We start from the raw sequence: 20,821 nt of genomic DNA on the forward strand, positions 1-20,821 counted from the left end.
TTCTGAAGAAGGGTCTAGGCCCAAAACGTCAGCCTTCCTGCTCCTCTGATGCTGCTTGGCCTGCTGTGTTCATCCAGCTCTAAACCTTGTTAAAACAATTTCATAGCAGGTTTCATGTACCATTTTGTAGATAAATTGTACAAAATATTAACAATTTTATCGTATTTACTTACTGAAATGTTTGAAGAAAAAAACAATCCTTTATTTTGGAATATGGTCCTGAAATCTCTATTTTCTTATCAATGCTGTGCTCACTGTGGGGTAATTCCCCCTGCAATGGTGAAACGTACTATCAAGTTTTTTTGTTTCTGTTTCTCTCTTCAGCGCTTTGATTGTTTTGTGCTTTGTATAATTTTTATGACATATATCACCCTCTGAAGCATCACCAAAGTCAATATTGTTTTCGTGTATAAAACGAATTGCTTTCTGATTCACTGCACCACAATGTAGGCAAGAGGTGAATCGTGAACACAAGAAAACAGATCAAGTCATTCTCAATTAACAGAACATTCATGACGCAAATGCCACATCAGCACCAATTTCTGTCATTTAAGAACTTTAAGATCAGAAGCAATTACCTTTGCTAGCATTTTGTTTTGGGTGTCTACTGTTCATAGCCCAAGCCTGTGGCTCATCTTGTACCATAATTTATACTGACATTTAATTTCTGCAGCTCTGCCAGCAATCTGGAGGGGAATCCGGTGGTGAAGAGGACAGAGCTTAGCTCATCAATGTAGCGTTGAGGAGAATATCACTTTGTGTTACTGAACTTGCACTCAGGCTCTATATTAAAAAAAAGTATATGAATTCACAAGTCATAAATGTTTACAGAATCGTGGTGTTGAAATTTAGTTTAAGGCTTTAAATAATTATTGTTCCTTTCCACTTTCTATGATTCTTACCTCCTCGGAGGTGATTTCACATGGCAGGCACGTCTGCAGGTGGGAAAATGGGGAGATTGGAATCAGGCAATGAGCATTATGAAACCTCACTGGAATTAAATTGGGTGATATTGACTTTTTTATTGACTTTTCTTCCACTGTAAGAATCCATTTGAGGTGACCTTCCTTAAGACTATTTTTGGATGATAATTTGATCAAGTAATTCAGAGCAGATCATAAACTAAGAGGCCAAAGTGGTTTGTAATTGTCATTTTAACCCTGAAATGTGATCAAAGGCACAAAATGGCTAAAGGATTGCTCATTTGTATGCAAAATTGTCCTGTCATTTGCACCCATTACACTTCAAAATATCAAAAAGTATAAGAGAAAGAAAGCCAACTATAACCTTGTGATCTTGACAACTGGATTTCTGCCTCAGGCAGAAGTTAGGGATTTAAGTAAGTACAGGAGTGGGCCATCCAGCCCTTCAATGCTGCTATCCAATTATATTAGATTCTGGGCAGGGTATGTGGTACAAGATGGGGTGGTTCCCTGACTGACCATACAGAAATTGATAGGGAACATATACCAGAATCATGCTGCCGGCAGTGTTCCAGCAAATAAAAAGCTATTGGGAATGGGGATGGCTTTGCACTTCAAAGTTTACTACCCTTTCAATTTTCAAGTCATCTGTGAACTTCCTGATTATATCCCTTACATACAACTCCAAATCATTAATGTACAACATTTACAACAAAGGCCACACCCTATGGAATCAAGCTTCCAGTCAGGGACATCCTTTTGCTGTTACCCCCTCAGCCAATTTTAAATCCAACATACCACTTTATCTAGAATCTTATGGGATCCTAATTTCTTGACCATTCTGCCATGAAGAAACTTATCAAAAGCCTTGCTAAATTCCATGTAGACCACATCAATACTCTTGGTTACTTACTCAAAAGTTCAATCAAATTTGTTAAATACGACCTGCTCTTAAATCCATGCTGACTACCCCTGATGAACCCATGTCTCTCTCTGTGCAGATATAGAACATAGAACAGTACAGCACAGCATAGGCCCTTCAGCCCATGATGTTGTGCCAAACTTTTACCCTAATCCTTCAAGGTCTATCTAAATCTCCACCCCTACCTTATACTATCATCCATAATCTATGAACCCATATAATCTATTCCTCAGAATTTCTTCTAATAACCTCCCCACCGCCAAGTTAGTCTGACTGGCCTGTGATTTCCTGTCTATCTCTTTTCCTCCCTTAAAGAAAACAGAGGGAAATGTTAGCAATCCAACGTAACCACTGTTGATTGTTAGAAAAACCTATCTGGTTCACTAATGTTCTTCAGGGAAGGAAACTACCTTCCTTACTTGGTCTGGCCTATATGTGGTTGACTGTTATCGGAGCAATTAAAGATGGGCAATTTCTGGTCTAGGCGGTGATGCCCACATTCTGTGAATGAATAAATATCTCCCACCTGCCTATCTGTACCCTTCGCTCACTTGTGTTATTTCTCACACTCCTTGCATTCAAATGTATTCCTTTTTAGCCTTAGTAAGCTAATTTCTAATTCCATCTCAGCTTCCCACCCCTGTAAATGACTTGTCAGGATCCCGTCCAGGTGTCCGTCCAGTTTAATTCCACCCCAACAAAACAAGAAAACCTCCCTCTGAGGAAGTTGGTCTTGTTCCTGTTCAGATATAACCTACCCAGATCTCTACAGTTCCCAAACTCCTCAAAAAACACAGTCCCAATGTCTCCGGAATCCAAAATGTCCTATCCTGCACCATCTCTCCAACCACACATTCTTCTGCTCTATCCCTATACTTACTGCCTTATGGCAGTGGGAGTAATCCAAAAATGACTATCTTTGAAGTCCAGCTTTTCAATTTTCTATCTACCACTTTAATGTTTGCTTTCAGGACCTCATTTCTCTCTCTTTCTGTCATTGGCCTCAACATGGACCATGTCCCTTGGCTATTCACCCTCCCCCTTCGGAATGCCCTGCACACATTTCTCTGAAATCCTTGACCCTGGCTCCCAGGAAGTAACAACTGGTGACTTTGAAGGAATGGGGGCTTTGCATCGAGAGGGTCCTGGTTTACCAAGAGTGCAGGCCCACTAACCTGAGCCTAACCTGGAGGCAATAGCATCACTGACAGATGGGGAGGTGGAGTGACAGGCCATCTCTGTCCTGAGAAGAAGCTACCAAGCTGCATGTTGATCATGAGTAAAAGGGAAATCTGGAGTGAGGTTGATTTGTTGCCCTTTTTGTCTGGCCATTGCCTCTGAACACCCTTGCCTGGAATGATGGTTTGCAGCTCCCAACACATATCTAACAACTATTGAGCATTCTGATGGGCTTTGTCTCCAAGGTAGTCACCACCCTTTCAATGGAGTCAGTGAGCATGTGGAGGGATCCTTCCATTTTTGTTTTCAGCCTACCTCGGGCTTCTTGCACACTGGACTGATGTTGGTCTGCCTCTCTCTGCAAGTTGACCATGTCACTTATGGCCAAGACCAGAGGCATGTCTTCTGCACAGAACTCAGGAGCTGCCTGGTCTCTTGCAGATCTGAGAGTGTCAGAGAACTTGAGCATTTTTCCCTTCGCCTCTGTAGATGTGTGAAATTGATGTGCTCACCAGATTGTGTTCCCAAATCCAATCCAGTACTCACCACGGTGGCAATCTGTGTTGGAGGAAGGTGCATCCATTTACTTTAATGGTGCATCCACTAAGGGTTCATACTTTTTGACCTCAGAGTTGGTGCTGGTGCTGAGGCTGTTGCCTCTTCTACTTTGCTCTCTCTTGTGGGCTGTTAGTGTCTGCAGAAGAGTAGAGAAGGAATTTGTTGAAGTTGCACAACAACTTAGTGTGTTCATGTGTTTGCTATCACTTACAAAGAAGGAGGGTGGACTGCTTGTCAGCATCTTGGGCCATTCCTATCTCTACATTGCCACAGAAATGGCTGCAATCTTGGCCATTCCTCAAAATGGGTAGGGATCCTTCTGGCTGGACCCCTTTCTTGGATCTTGGTTCTCTCCACGTGGTTGTGGGCCAGATTTGTGTGTATTTGAGGGACATTGATACTGACTAACACTATTATCCCACTCCTGATTGGACAGGTTTCATGTGATGGTCTCAGAGTGCCATCCTCCGGGAAAAGGACATTCCTTCTGTCCCAGAGATAGTAAGAACTGTCAATGCTGGAGTCAGATATAACACTGTGGAGCTGGAGGAACACAGCAGGCCATGCAGCATCAGAGGAACAGGAAAGCTGACGTTTCGGGTCTGGACCCTTCCTCAGAAATGTGGGAGGGGGAAGGGAGCTCAGAAATAAATAGAGAGAGGAGGGGTGGGGCTGGGGAAGATAGGTGGGATGAGATTTTGAAACTAGGTTCACGTGCACGTCCGCTAATGTGGTTTACTTCATCTGCTGCTCCTGATGTGGCCTCCTCTACATCAGTGAGACCAAGCGGAGGCTCGGAGACCGACTTGTAGAGCACCTGCACTCTTTACGCGACAAACAACAACACCTTCCGGTCGTGAACCATTTCAACTCCCCTTCCCACTACCTGGGTGACATGTCCATCCTGGGCCTCCTCACAACGATGCCACCCGGAAACTGGAAGAGCAGCACCTCATATCCTGCCTTGGGAGCCTACAACCCAATGGTCTCAATGTAGACTTTACTAGCTTCAAAATCTCCCTAGCCCCGGCCTCATCCCATGACCAACCCTCCGTCTCATCCCCACCTCCTTGACCTGTCCGTCTTCTCTCCCACCTATCCACTCCTCCCACCTCACTGACCAATCCCTACCACTGCCTACCTGCACTCACCTGTCACCTTCCCCAGCCCCACCCCTCCTTTCTCTATTTATTTCTGAGCTCCCTTCCCGCTCCCCCATTTCTGAAGAAGGGTCCCAACCCGAAACGTCAACTTCCCTGCTCCTCTGACGCTGCTTGGCCTGCTGTGTTCATCCCGCTCCACACTGTGTTATTCCTTCTGTCCCTCTGTGTTAGGGGTGAGCACCACAGTCTGAGATGACGCTCCTGGCTTGCGGTAACTGAAGTGGTAGCCAGCTGGCTTCTAAATATTGTGTCAGAACCTGTAACCCTGGAGAGTCCAGCCAGGGACAAGAATTTTCTATTGCTCATCCTGGTGATTCAGGGAGTGACTCATGCAGCATTTCACTCACAAAGGTATGAAGTAAGCATCATGTAACCAGACTGGTTAATACACCCTGGGCATTGACAGACATAAGACTCTTAAGATTTAGGTGCGGAATTAGGTCATTCAGCCCATCAAGTTTGCTCTACCATTCAATCATGGCTGATGTGTTTCTCAAACCCGTTCTCATTTCTTCTCCCCATAAACTTTACTCCACTTACTAAGAACAATCCCTGTCTTAAATACACTCAATGACTTGGCCTCCACAGCCTTCTGTGACAATGAGTTCCACCGATTAAGAACAAGAACAAAGAACAATACAGCATAACAACAGGCCCTTCGGCCCCCCTAAGCCTGCACCGTCATATTTTACCCTTCCGCAGTAAAACTGTCTTCACCTACAGAATCCGTATTCCTCTATTCCCTTCATGTTCATGTATTCGTCCAGGTGCTTCTTGAATGCTACTATCTTGTCTGCTTCCACATCCTACTCTGGCAGCGCATTCCAGGCACTGACCACCTTTTGTGTGAAAAACTTGCCTCACACGTCTCTTTTAAACTTCCTCCCCCTCCCCACCCCACCCCAACTCCTTAGAACCTTTCTCCCCTAGTAATTCACCCCTCCACCCTGGGAAAAAAACCTCATGCTTTCCACTCTATCTATGCTGTTCATAATTTTATAAACTTCTATCAGGTCGCCCCTCAACCTCCCGTGTTCTGGTGAAAACAAATCCAGTCTATCCAAACTTTCTTCATAGCTTAAAATCCCCTATACCAGGCAACATCCTGGTAAATCTTTTCTGCACGTCTCCAAAGCATCCACATCCTTCTGGTAGTGTGATGACCAGAACTGTACACAATATTCAAAGCGCAGCCTAACTAAGGCTCTATAAAACTGCAGCATAAGACGTCTATCCTTATACTCTATGCCCCTTCCAATGAAGGCAAGCATGCCATAGGCCTTTTTTACTACCTTATCTACCTATGCTGCTACTTTCAGTGATCTGTGGACCTGCATACCCAGACCCTTCTGCATATCAATATGCCTAAGGGTTCTGTCATTCACTGTATAATTTCCAATTGTACTTGATCTTCCAAAATTCATCACCTCACATTTGACCGAATTAAACTCCATCTGCCATATTTCTGCCCATGCCTTCAATTGATCTATATCCTGCTGTATCCTCTGACAATCCTCCTCACTATCCACAACTCCACTAATCTTTGTATCATCCGCAAACTTACTAAATAGACAAGCTACCAAATCTTTTCCAAATCATTTATATTGACTACGAACAGCAGAGGTCCCAGCACTGATCCCTGTAGAACATCACTAGTCTCAACCTTCCATTCCAAAAAGCATCCTTCCACCGCTATCCTCTGTCTCCTTTGACCAAACCAGTTCTGTATCCATCTTGCCAGCTCACCCCAATACCATGTGACTTCACCTTTTGTACCAGTTTGCTATGAGGGACCTTGTCAAAGGCTTTACTGATGTCCATGTAGACAACATCAGCCACTTTTTCCTCATCAATCATCCTCATCACCTCCTCAAAAAACTTGATCAAGTTAGTAAGGCACGACCTCCCCTGTACAAAACCATGCTGTCTATCACTAATAAGTCCATTTGCTTCTAAATGCGTATAGAGCGCGTCCCTGAGAACCTTTTCCAATAATTTCCCTACCACCAACATGAGGCTCACAGTAATTTCCTGGATTATCCCTACTACCTTTCTTAAACAATGGGACAACATTGGCTATTCTCCAGTCCTCTGGGACCTCATCTATGGCCAAAGAGGATGCAAAATGTCTGTCAATGCTCCAACAATTTGTTTTCTTGAGTGCCACACAAGTCTGGGATAGAACTGATCCAGACCCGGGGATTTATTTACCTTAATAACTACCCTCTAGTTGAAGAAATTTCACCTCATTTCAATTCTAAAGGGATGTCCCTTCACTTAGAGGCTGTGCCCTCAGGTCCTAGTCTCTCTTACTAGTGGAAACGTTTTCTCCACAGCCACTCTATCCAGGCCTCTCAGTATTCTGTAAATTTCAGTTAGATCTCCCCCGTCATCCTTCTAAACTCTGTTGAGTACAGATCCAAAGTCCTCAACCACACCTCGTATGACAAACTCTTTATCCTAGGCATCATTTTTGTAAACCTGCTCGGGACACCCTCCAACACCAGCACATCCTTCCTTGGATATAGGGACCAAAACTGCTCACAATATTCCAAATGCAGTCTGACCAGAGCCTCATACAGCCTCAGCAATACAGCTCTGCTGTTGTATTCCAACTCTTTTGAAACATTACATTTGCCTTCCTAACTGCCATTGAACCTGCATGTTAACCTTAACAATAAAAAAAACTGTGTCTGCTCCAAGTCAGCATCCTTAAGAGAATCCTGAACTAATCCCTTTGTGCTTCAGATTTCTGAAGATTTTGCCGATTTAGAAAAATTGTCTCTGCCTCTATTCTTCCTAGATGACATGATGTCAACCAACGTGCCCACTCCCACATTTTAACTCAAAAATGGAAAGTCTCAACTAGTGCGATGTAAACATTTAGGATAATATAATGTACATCTCTATTAGATACTCTGTTTAGACTATTACCTTTTTACTCCAACTAACCCAACTGACAATCTTGATTTCCAGTAAATTAGTGTGTAGAATCCTCCACTGTCTCATTTAAATGCCAGCATGGTGCAGTGCCACACAAATGTGTAGCTGAGCTACAAAACCTGGGGAACACCAGTGATACAAGTCATACTTTGTCTCAGTCATGGTGCAAACAGCATTCAGCACTATCACAGATGGAATGAATCTTTAACCAATTAATATTGTTACATAGCAAACCAGAAAGACGCTTTGACTAAATAATATTGATTACAACTTTAATTATGATTTAGCAGCAATGCCAAACTGGCTGAGTGCAAATGAACTTGAGCTAAATGTTATCAAATGCTAGACATAGTTACTTGGCTGAATGTCATTCTTAACTAGTAATGATGTGGAGGTACTGGTGTTGGACTGTGGGGGACAAGGTCAGAAGTCACACGACACCAGGCTATAGTCCAACAGGTTTACTTGAAATCACAAGCTTTCAGAGGGTTGCCCCTTCATCAGGTGAAGTCACTCCGAAAGTCTGTGATTTCAAATAAACCTGTTGGACTATAACCTGGTGTCGTGTGACTTCTGGCCTTAATTAAAAATGATCAATACAACAAGCACCAAGCTTTACTTATCTTAAGTGATGAAATGGATTCCAACTTAAAAAGATTGTGAATTTAAGTCAGTATGGAATTATTTTGTATTACTTATTGTTCAAAAAATATGGACATTTAAAATCCATGAAATCATTTGAAATGACACCACTAAAAACACACCAAAAGGTGTCATTTTGATTTTGTGCAACAGAACAAAATAGGCAAATGTGAGAGACCAGAGATAACAAGGTGTAGAGCTGGATGAATATAGCAGGCCAAGCAGCATCAGAGGAGCAGGAAGGCTGACGTTTCAGGCCTAGACCCTTCTTCAGAAAAAAAAAAATTATTCAAACAAATGTGAGAGACCAATTGGTTTTACATCTGATTAGAAGTGAAAATCTGAAGACGTGTAAAATAAGCTGTTAACTTGGTATCATTCATTTGATCTGACTGCAGTTAGCATGTTTTGGACAGTAGAAAGTGATGATTTTGCTCGTTTCATTTGTACCTCCACTAGACTAATCTTCTTTGTTACAAAAACAGAAAGTGCTGGAGAGCATCTGGCAGCATCTGTGGAGAGAAAAAGAATTAGGAGGGGAAGAGAGGGCATGGAGGATCATGGTGGCAGAGGGGAGAAGCTATGGGTGTCAAGTGGTTAGCACTTCTACCTCACAGCACCAGGAACTGGAGTTTGATTTGAGCCTCAGGTGACCGTCTGTGTGGAGTTTGCACATTCTCCCCGTGTCTGCGTTGGTTTCCTCTGGATGATCCGGTTTCCTCCCACAGTCAAAGATATACAGGTTAAGTGGATTGACTGTGTTAAATTAACACCCCGTGTTAAATTACGTCCATGGATGTGCAGGCTGAGTGGATGGGAAACGTGTAAATGTGGGGTTGTGGTGGGATGCTCTTCAGACGGTTGGTGCAGACTTCATAGGCTCTGCACTGTAGCGACTCAATGACTCAACGGTAAGTCAGGTAGAAGTAAATCATAGAATCCCTACAGTGGCCCTTCGGTCCAACAAGTCCACATCGACTCTCAGAACATCCCAGCCAGACCCATCCCCCTATAACCCACCTAACCTACACATCCCTGAACGCTACGGGCAATTTAGCATGGCCAATCCACCTAACCTACGCATCTTTGGACTGTGGGAGAAAACCGGAGCACCCAGAGGAAACCCACACAGACACGGGGAGAATGTGCAAACTTCACACAGACAGTCGCCCGAGGGTGGAAATGAACCCGGGTCCCTGGCTCTGTGAGGCAGCAGTGCTAACCACTGAGCCACTGTGCCGCTAAACGGGTAGGTTGCCTGTAGCAGGAGCAACCTCTAAAGCAGAGGACCTAGGCATGTGGACGATGTTCACACCCTGAAATTGCTAACTTCAATGTTCAGTTCTGGGGCAGTGCACCTAGATGAATGAGATGATGTTCTTTCAGTTTGCCTTGAGTTTTGCTGAGAGCTGCAGCAAGCCCAAGACAATGTTGGCAAGGGAATGCAGTCATGTGTCCCAGTGACGGACAACTGAAAGCTCAGGGTCATTCCTACATTTGGGTGAGGATTTCCACAAAGCAGTCACCCACTCTGCATTTCATCTCCCCAGTGTGAAGGAGACTGCATTGTGAGTAGTGGATACTGTAAATTGAATGAAGTGCAGGTAAATTGTTGCTTCACCTGGGAGGTGTGCCTGGAGGCTTGGATAGTGAGGAGGGAGGAGGTAAATTGGTAATAGTAGAGGCAGGAAACCTCAACCTTTAAAGAAGTACATGGCTGAGCACTTCGATGATGTAAAATTCGAGGCAAGGGGCAGTGTTGCAAAGTGGAATTAGTGTAGGAAGATTGGTGTACACTTAATGCACTGAAGGATACTGTGTGACTATGACACAGGATTCTGCTCTGTTGAGGTCAGATGACCATTATATATTGACTAGCATTGATGTGCAGTTCTGTTAATTTGTTCACAGGATGTAGACTGGGGCAGCATTACTTGCTCATCCCCAATTGCTCAAGAAGGTGGTGGTGACCTGCCTTCTTGAATTGTTTCATTTGTTCAGGGTGAGGTACATCCAGGGTAAGGGTTTGTGCTCCAAGGAAGAGAGTCTTCCAGGATTTTGACCCAGCATTGGTGAATATATTTCTGAGTTGGATGGTGAGTAGCTTGGAGGGGAAATTGCAGATGGTGTTTTTTAAGCCTTTGCTGCCCTTGTTCTTTTAAGTAGCAGCTGCTCTCAAAGTAATTTGCTGAGTTACTGCTGTGCATCTTGTAAACGGTACACATTGCCTGGCAGTTTTAGCAATGGAAGCAATGGTTGTTTAAGGCAGTAGATGGGTAGGTGACTTCATTCTAGATGGTGTCAAACTTCGAGTGTTGTTGGAGCTGCAATCATCCAGTCAAGTGGAGAATATTCCATCACACTCCTGAACTGCTTTGTAGATGAGATTTGGGAATTTAGGAGAGTTACCTGCTGTTGGAACTCCCAGTCTCTGACCTTCTCTTGCAGCCATAGTATTTATGGCTATACAGTTTCTGTTCAAAGGCAACCTACAGGATGTTGATAGCACAGAATGTAGCAATGGTTTAGTCATTGAACGTTAAGGGGAGATTTATAGACTTTCTTTTGTTGCATTTCAGTAATTTTTTTTGAAATGGAAGAAAGTCGACTATGCATTCAGAACTAGGGAGGTTTTTCCATCCTCCTATCACATTTTGGCTGCTGATTAGATTATTTCCAGATGACTTTTACATTGAATAAATGTTAAACTGTTGACTGACCAGCAATCTGTTTTGTATTCGACAAGACAGCATCTTTTCTTCCAGGTTCAGAGGGCTCTGGAGCTGAAAGCTTAATTTTGATAAGTGGTCTTAATGAATAATTAGTTAAGGTCCAAAGGGTGTTAGAAGATGAGTTGAAATTAGCACAAAGATAAATTAGGACTCAAACGAGGAATTCCATCTTCTCAGGGTTGTCAGTTAAAGGAATAGTGTCAGGGAAGCAAAAATGCTAGGGCTATTTAAGAAACCAACAGAATTCTGTAATAATGAAGGGGATTTATAGGTTTTATTATTCTGGATGGATGAACAAGAATTGGCCCAAATGAACTTTCTCACTTGTAACTATCTTGTGATCTGGTTAATTTTTAAAATCCGTATTCATGGGAGCACATCTTAGAAGCTTAGTCAGTCAGTTTACTTGTTTGCATTGTAATGAACAGTATCATTTTTGTATTACATATTCACAACAATAGAGAAGTGTTAATTTTCTGACCAGCAATTTGCTTCTAGTTGATTCACAAGCGGACTTGTAAAGATACTTACCTTTTGCTGAAACTCTTTCCTCCCTTCACCTGCCAAGTTTCTTAAGGCCTGATCCCATATGCCAAATCTATGGAGAGGATACAGGGTTGTTTCACTGACAAGATACCAGGATGAAAGGCTCAACTGAAATGCAGTTGCCATCATTATTAAAATATTTAAATAATTAACTCATCCCTCATCCTACCTCTCAAACTCTGGAGAAGGAGATATTGCATCGGGTTGGGGAATCATAAATTTATGACATCTCCTTCAAACCCAACATACCCATTTTGGTAGCTTACAATTCGGTTCATATATTTATACAGCATAGGAGGTGCCCATTTGGTCTATCATGTCCATGCACACTCTTTGAAAGAGCTGTTGTAAAATTTAACTATGTTCCCCTTCAAATTAATCCCCTTCAAATGGATGTTCATTTGCCCTTTGAAATTTCATTTAGAATCTGATCCCTCCAGCCTTTCAAATAATATTTTCCAGATCATAACTATCTTTGTGAAGCATTTAAATTTTCACCTGCTTTTAATAATTATTTTAATCCATCTGTCCATGTAACTGGTATCATTTTGCTAAGCTTACTTTGTGCTGTCTCCATGGCCTTGACATCCTTAATAAAAATGTACCCAGAATCAGATGTGACAATTCCTGAATTTGTAATTATAAGAGTGACATTGTTCTTGTCTTCTACAAATAAAAATTAATTTTTGTCTAGACAATAATGTACTGGTAGATTTCTGGCCATTGATGGACTGATTAGCCTATGGTTAACATGTTCACATCTTTCATATTTATTGAACAGGACTGTAGCTATTAGAGCCCTCCAGTCCTCTGGCCACACTTCCATATCCAAGGAGGATATGGAAATTGCAAGCAAAACTCCTTCTATCTTTATGCATGCATCTCTTAGCTACCGAGGACACATCTGAACTGAACCAGATACCTTGTTAATCTCCAGAATAGGCACACAGAAATAAGATCCGCAGTTGCCCATTTGGCCCTCAACCTGTTCTATCGTTCAGTTGGATGAGACCTGGCCTTTTACTTCAATGTGGTGCTTCTGTACTCTCCCTATAACACTTGACACTTTTCGTATCTAAAAATCTATTGATTTTGTTTCGCATACACTCAATGACTGAGCCTGCACAGCCCTCCAGGTTAGAGAATTCCAAAAGTTGACCACACAGTGAGGAAATCCCTCATCATCTCGGTGCTAAATGAGTTGCTTTTTTTATTCTGGGACAGGGTGCAACCTTCCTCACTGGGAGCTGGTGAGAAAGGGAAATAATTGGGTAAATTGGCCCGGGTGAAAAATATAAACTTCTTGCTGCCTCAATAACTAAAGATTCTGGACGATAAGGTTCTTGGGGAACCTTCTTGACCTGCCAACAGTTAAGGCCCTTCAGAGTTTAATTAGTGGCTACTTGAAGGCTGCAAATTACCACCTCCACAATTGCTTGACTTCTTAGTGGATGAGAAAGGGGAATCCAGGCTACTTGCTTGCACTTTTGTAGGACCTACCATTGTCCTGAGATTGAGGTAATCAGAATCACAGATAAGCAGTAAGGTGCCAGCCTCTGAAAGTCTTGCTTCCAGCCTCCTGGCTCCATCTCTACCACACACCCCCACCCCACCCTGTATCCTGAGATTGGAGTAGAAAGACAGTTACTTGCCTTTTCTATATTAAATCTGCTGAGAGGGAGGTCTTGACCGATTGTCCTGGCAACTGAGTATAATGATATCAGTTTAGAAAATAAAAGTTTGATTGATAGTAAGCATTAATAATTAGGAAAGACACAGTTATTAACAGCATCTAATGATAAAGATGCAGTGGAAGAAGGAATTAACCATTTAAAGACTCCATCTCAGCGAGCAAAGTTCGCTTTGAAATTAGAATGTAGTTGGAAAGGGACTTGGGAGATGACATATGCTATTATAGCCTCAACAATTTCCTTACTTGCCTCCCTCAGCATTCCGGGATAGATCTCATCTGGTCCTGGGGACTCGGTTACCTTAATGCTTTTCAAAACACCCAACAACGTCTCCTTTTTCATATTGACATAGTCTAGCATATCAACATATCTATCCCCGAGACGATCGATCATGTTGTTCTCTTTGGTGAATACCGATGGAAAATATTTGTTAATGACCTCACCCATTTCCTCCTGCTCCATCCATAAATTCCCTCCTTTTCCCTTGAGTGGACCAATACTTTCATTTCTTATGCGTACAAAATGCATTGGGATTTTCCTTAATCCTGATTGCCAAAGACATTTCATTGTCTTGTTTTTCTCAAATCCTTGTTTGAGTTCTTTTCTGCTGTCTTTGTATTTTGACGTCTGTCTGTTTCCAGTTTCCTAAACTTTTCGTATGCCTCCTTCTTCTTTTTGACTAAGCTCACAATTTCTCTTGTCATCCAAAGATCCTGAATCATGCTATTCTTATCCTTCATTTTCACAGGAATGTACTGGTCCTGAACTCTAATTCACTGGCCTTTTAAGATTCTTACATGCCAGATGTAAATTTATCCTCAAAAAAGCTGCATCCAATCTACATTCTCCAGTTCCTGCCTAATATTATGGTAGTTAGCCTTTCCCAGTTTAGTAATTTCACTTGAGGACTACTCTTGTCCTTATTCACAAGTAACTTAAAACTTACAGAATTATGGTCGCTGCTCTCAAAAATGCTTCCCCACTGAAACTTGGATCACCTGGCAGAGTTCCTTCCCCGATACTGGATCTAAAATGGTCGCTTTCTTAGTTGGATTATTCACATATTGTTTCAAAAAATTGTCCTGGACACTCCTCATAAACTTCCAACCCCACCCCTCCCCATCCAAGTTTTTGGCGCTAAGTACCAGTCAATATAGGACAAGCTAAAATTACCTACCACAGCAACCCCTTTTTTTTCTACTGTTTTCCATAAACTGTACACGTTGGGTGTTAGGAGGCCTGTAGCACAATTCCAAAGTGATTACATCCTTTCTATTCCTGAGATTTACCCAAATGGCCTTGCTGGATGAACCCTTCGAGGTGTCTTCCCTCAATAAAGCTGTGATATTCTCCCTAATCAGTAAAGCAACTCCTCCCATTGCTTTTACATCCCTCCATCTCACCTGAAACATCTAAATACCAGAACATTGAGCTGCCAGTTTTGCCTCTCTCTCTCTCTTTCTCTTTCTCTCGATCAAGTCTTTGTAATAGCTACAACATAGACATAGGAGCAGAAGTAGGCCATTCAGCCCATCAGGTCTGCTCTGCCATTCAATGAGACCATTGAACACAGGCCCAAACTACTTAATCTCTTCTCATAAGAAATTTTCTCTATGCCAAAGATAAACCTCGAGAGCCTTCTCAGGGCTGCCTTCAAAGCCAGTATATCTTTCCTATGATAAGATGACCAAAACTATTCTCATTGCTACTGTTCCCGAGTACCAAACAGGTCCTCTCCCCATCTGTCTGTTTCAGCCTCATCTCTCTCGCTCCTGACCACAACACTGGCACCAAGCAGGCAACATAGCCTTCTGGTTCCTTGGTTTAAGCTGCAGAGAACTGTTGATTCTCTTGACTATATTATGCTGTATCAATATTACCTTCCTATTTACTCACTCCCACCCCATTCTGGTTTTCTATACCAATGTGCCTTGGTCAGATCATCAATCATGCAGCTTCATTTTTGTCCACACTGGCTGGAATAACCTTGAACTGCTGGATTGCTACAAACCTGTTTAGCTCCTCTATATCGATTTTTTTTTTCCGTATCTAATAACTTTCTCCTTCCATCCTTCTCCTGCAACATTAACTTAAATTAGTTCAAAAGCAAAATGCTGTTGATGCTGGACATCTGGAAAACTGAAAATACTTCACCTGCGCAGTGAAGCAGACTTACTGATCGAGGTTGATGAGAGATCATTGACCAATCTTATTTATCCAGTTTCTCTCTCTCAGCTGAAGCTGCCTGGCTTTCTGAGCATTTGCAGTATATTCTATGTTTATTACCTGTATCCCTTTTTGTTATGAAGACAATGTATTCATTCCTTAGCTCAGTCTTGCCCTCGGTCTTCACAAGAATATCCCATTTCTGGATCCTAACCAGCCCCATTTCTTCAACCTTTCTCTCCATGGTCTTTATATCCATTATAATTTTCCCTGTACTGTATTCTGCCCAATGTATCCTGTAACTGACATTTTCAAATAAAATGAAGTAGAAAAAGCTGTTTAATCTCTTTTTCTTCAAAATACAGTGAGCTCAAGCTTCAGCTGTCCTTTATTTCCTCCTTATGTGGGTTAGCAACTGAACAACCTCTGCCTTTTTAGGGCTGCAATTGCTCATGTATTATCTTTATATCTTGTAACTACTATATATTGCCACCTCAATTTCGGCATTAATATCTTGTTTTTCTGTACGCTTGGGAAATACTAGATTTCCGGTGACAAAAATCAACTTTCTACTTTTTCTCCCCATCGTTCTACTTTCTCGTTCTGCATCTAACTTCTTAATCCCTACAGTCTTCATAATAACTCCAAAGTATAGCTTAATTAAAGCTGCGTGCAATGCTATTTTTGGGTTCAGCCTTAATTACAAATTGTGAAGAGAGATCGACTGTTGACTATATTGCGGTCAAGTTCCTTATATGGAAGAATCAAGAAAAAAAAATAGAGACTAAAAAATCCTCGCGCTCATTCCCTACGTACTGGACTGACTGACAAGCAACTTTGTCAAGTGTCTCTGAATTTGATGTCCTGGATAGTTCAGCTCAGTTTCTTTTCATTGTACTGTTAATTCTCAGTTCTAACAACTCAAAGATGTCTATCTGAATTCTCCTGGCTCTGTGGACTAGAAACGACTTCTGTGAAGATGAATGCTTCCCCTGAACTGAATTTATTCTCCTGCTTGGAGAAACAGTTCTACCTCCTGAACTGGACCCTGACCTTTTCTGAACCGAAAAGCTTGAGCATTCTGCTCTGAAGTCAAATTTAAACTAAATTCCTTAATGTGTTTTCTTGTCATAAACCAAGAATGCAAAAAGTTTATCTGTTACCATCACAAGGGTTCTCCCAGGCATTCTACTGCAATTACAAGCTGTTTTATTTTTGGGAACTGATGCTTTTAGGTCACTGCTCCAAATTGTCTTTGACTTTTAAAAGAAAAATCCTTGCAGAACTGACCCACATCTACTATTTTAAAACACTATTTTAGATCCCAAAATGTAATGGATAAAGTATACTTTTTTAAAATCACACAGCATCTGACAATGATCATCTACAACACTAAAGAGTGAGAGCACCTGGCCCTGACCACAGTGAAAGACAGATTTGTCCTTACATTATAGAACTAGATATCAGAGCTCGGTATGATTTCCATGTGTAAGAAAAGCTAATTTCACTGTATAATAAATAATTTACTTTGAAGTCTAACCTTTACAATAGTTCCTGACTTTGCCTTCTTCTTGAAGAGTCTGTCTTGAAACCAAATTCAGTGTGACATCAATTCCCATGATAAAAGACATATGAGCATGGAACAGGAATAGACTACTCATCCCCTTGAGCCTTCCTACCATTTAATAAGATCATGGATAATATGATTGTAAACTCCACGTACTGGGTCTGCTGGATAGCCTTTCACCCCTGTGCTTACCAAGAATCTGTCCATCTGTCTTAAATATTTCTAGGCCCGAAACGTCCCCATTTCTGAAGAAGGGTCTAGGCCCGAAACGTCAGCCTTCCTGCTCCTCTGATGCTGCTTGGCCTGCTGTGTTCATCCAGCTCTACACCTTGTTGTCTTAAATATTTAAGTGGTCTGCTTTCACCTTTCAGGAAGGAAGTTCCAAAGACTGATAAGTTGTCTCATCTGATTCAAACAGGTGCCCTTATTTTTGAACATTGACACCGAGTTATAGATTCTACCATAACACGACATGTGCTGTCCCTATCTAACCTGTCATGACCCATCAAGATCTTAAATGTTTCAAACCATTAAACACAGTAACATAGAAATTAGCAGCAGGAGGAGGCCATCTGGCCCTACAAGCCTTCTTCGCCATTCCATATGATCATGGCTCATCCTACTCAGTACGCTGTTCCTGTTTTCTCCTCATAGCCTTTAATCCGTTTCGTCCCAAGAGCCATGTTTACATTTTTCCTAAATGGGTTCCAATGTTTTGGCCTCACAGTTTTCTTTGGCAAAGGAATTCTACAGCTGAACACACTCAGTGAAAAAGAAATCCTCATCATTTCTAAATGGCCTACACTTTAACCTTGGACCATGACCTCAACCTTTAGACTCCCTCGTCATTGAAAACATCCTTCCTGCGTCTACCCTTCTGATCCTGTTAGAAGTTATATAGGTTTCTATGAGATTCCCCTCTTATTCTTTTAAACTCCAGTGAATTTTTTTTTCCTTTATTCATTCATGGGACGAGGGCGTCGCTGACCAGGCAGCATTTATTGCCCATCCTTAATTGCCCAGAGGGCAGTTCAGAGTCAACCACATTGCTATATAGTTGAATATAGTCATGACCAATCTAGAGATTTCCTTGTAAATCAGTCCTGCCATCCTGGGAATCAGAAATTGCTGGAAAAGCTGTGCAGATCTGGCAGCATCTGTAGATAGAAATCAGAGTTAACATTTTGGGTCTAGCGACCTTTCTTCTGAACTGATGGTAGCTAGGCAAATGTTTTTATGCAAAAGATAGAGTACCCCTTTCCTTTCTCCCCAAATCCCTTAATCATCTAATTCCCAGCATTTTACGTTGGGTAGTTTTATAAGCTCTTAACACAAAATGTCTATCTGACTTAATTGCCCAGGAGCTGGTTTCAGCTGGTTCTTTAATGAATTAAGTCCATCCACTCTGGGATGGGGAGACAATGGCCTTGCAGTATTTTCAAGACTATTCATTCAGAAACTTAGCTAATGTTCCAGGTTCAAATCCTACCTTGGTAGATGGTGGAATTTTAATTGAATTGAATTCAATAAATAATCTGGAATTAAGTGTCTAATGATGACCATGAAACCATCGTTGATTGTCAGGAAAAACCCATCTGGTTCACTAATATCCTTTAGGGAAGCAAATCTGTCATCCTTATCTGGTCTAGTCTACATGTGACTCCAGATCTACAGCAATGTGGATGACTCTTACCTGCCCTTTGGGCAATTAAGGATAGGTAGTAAGTGTTGGCCTAGCTAGTGATGCTCATATCTTGTGTATGAATTTAAAAAAAAACTCTACAGTCAACTCCTTGTTAAAACTCTGCTTAAGTTTACAAACTTCATAATTTAAACCATAATCTTAAAGGTAAATACTAACTGCAAACAAAATTACATTTGTACAAAGAAAATAGACTGCTTCCCCATCAATCACCAGCATTCAACTCCAGTTGTGTTATCTGCAAACTTTGAAGTTACATCCTATATACTACAGGCCAGATCATTAATACATATAAAAAAGGGAAGTGATCTTTGTAACTACTCCTGGGAAACACCAAGCAGTCACATCTACTCTCTGCTCCTTTGCCAATTCTGTATCCATGCAGTTATTGTCTGTTTAATTCATTGGATTTTAAGCTTGCTAACCAGCCTATTAGGTGATGCTTTGTCAAAACATCTTTTAAAAGTCCATGAACACAAAATGAACTAGACTACTTTCATCAACACTTATAGTTACTTCATTAAAGAACTTGATTGAGTTCCCCTCCCCCATTTCTGAAGAAGTGTCTAGGCCCGAAACGTCAGCCTTCCTGCTCCTCTGATGCTGCTTGGCCTGCTGTGTTCATCCAGCTCTACACCTTGTTATCGCTTTGTGACAACAAAGCCTGGTATATGGGGTAGGGGGCTAGGACTTAGGAGACTTCATGCCCTAACATTATTGAACTCGATATTGAACAGGGTGGTGTGTTAAAGTGAAAGGCAACAGGTAGTTCAGGGTCTTTTTTGCAAGCAGAAAGTAGATGTTCTGCAAAGCGATCACCCAATCTACGTTTCGTTTCCCCAATGTAGAGGAGATCACATTGTGAGCAGCGAATGCAGTAGACTAGATTCTGGGAAGTGCAGGTGAAGTGTTGCTTCACCTGGAAGGTATATTTGGGCCCTTGGATACTGAGGAGGGAGGAGGTAAATGGGCAGGTTTTATACTTTTGGCAGTTGTAGGGGAAGGTGCTGTGGAGTTGTAGGGGATGCTGGTGGGGAAGACTGGTGGGAGTGAAGGAAGAGCAGACCAGGGTGTCCTGGAGGGAATAGTCCCTGCAGAAGGCAGTTGAGGGAGGGGAGGGGAATATGTATCTGATAGTGGCATCTCACTGGGGGTGGTGAAAATGGTGGCTGGAGGGATGGTAGGTAAGGACAAGGGGAACCCTATCGCTGTTGTGGGAGGGAAGAGAGGCAGTGACGGCGGAAGTGCGGGAGATGGGTTGGATCCAGTTGAGGGCTCTGTTGATGAGAGTGCTGGAGAATCCTCGGTTGAGCAAGAAGGTGGACATTTCGGAGACTCCATTGTCAAAATTGGCCTCACCGGAACATATACAACAGTGACAGAGGAACTGAGAAAATGGAATGGAGTCTTAAAAGGAAGCAGGGTGCGAGGATGTATAATCAAGGTAGCTGTGGGAGTCGGTGGATTTATAATAGATATTAGTGGACACAGAAATGTCGAGGAAGGGAAGGGAAGGGAAGAGCAGAGATGGACCAGGTGAACGTGAGGGCAGGGTAGAAATTGGAAGTGAAATTGATGAAATTTTCCAATTCCAGACAAGAGAGGGAAGCAGTACTAATGATATCATCCAACATATCAGAGAAAGCATTGTGAATGGGGCTGGAATAGGACTGGAATGAGGAATGTTCCACATACCCAATGAAGAGACAGGCATAACTGGGGCCCATGTGGGTATTCATGGCCACCCCTCTGACTTGAAGAAAATGAGAGGAGTTAAAAGAGAAGTTTTTGAGGGTGAAGACAAGCTTGACCAAGCGGTGGTGGGGTGGGGGGTACAGTTCAGGCCTTTGAGACCATCCTGGTGGGGGATGGGCTTGGAAAGGGATTGCACATCCATGGTAAAGAGGAGGCAACTGGAGCCTGCAAACTGGAAATTCTGAAACTGGCGTAAAGTGTCAGAGGAATCATGGATGTATGCAAGCAGGGACTGGATCAGGGGAGAGAAGACTGAGACAAGGTAGAGAGAAATAAGTTCTGTGGGGCAGGAGCAGGTTGAAGCAATTGGTCTGCCCAGACAGTCCTGTTTG

Source organism: Rhincodon typus, chromosome 5, assembly GCF_021869965.1.
Source record: "Rhincodon typus isolate 14 chromosome 5, sRhiTyp1.1, whole genome shotgun sequence".
Classification (NCBI taxonomy): Eukaryota; Metazoa; Chordata; class Chondrichthyes; order Orectolobiformes; family Rhincodontidae; genus Rhincodon; species Rhincodon typus.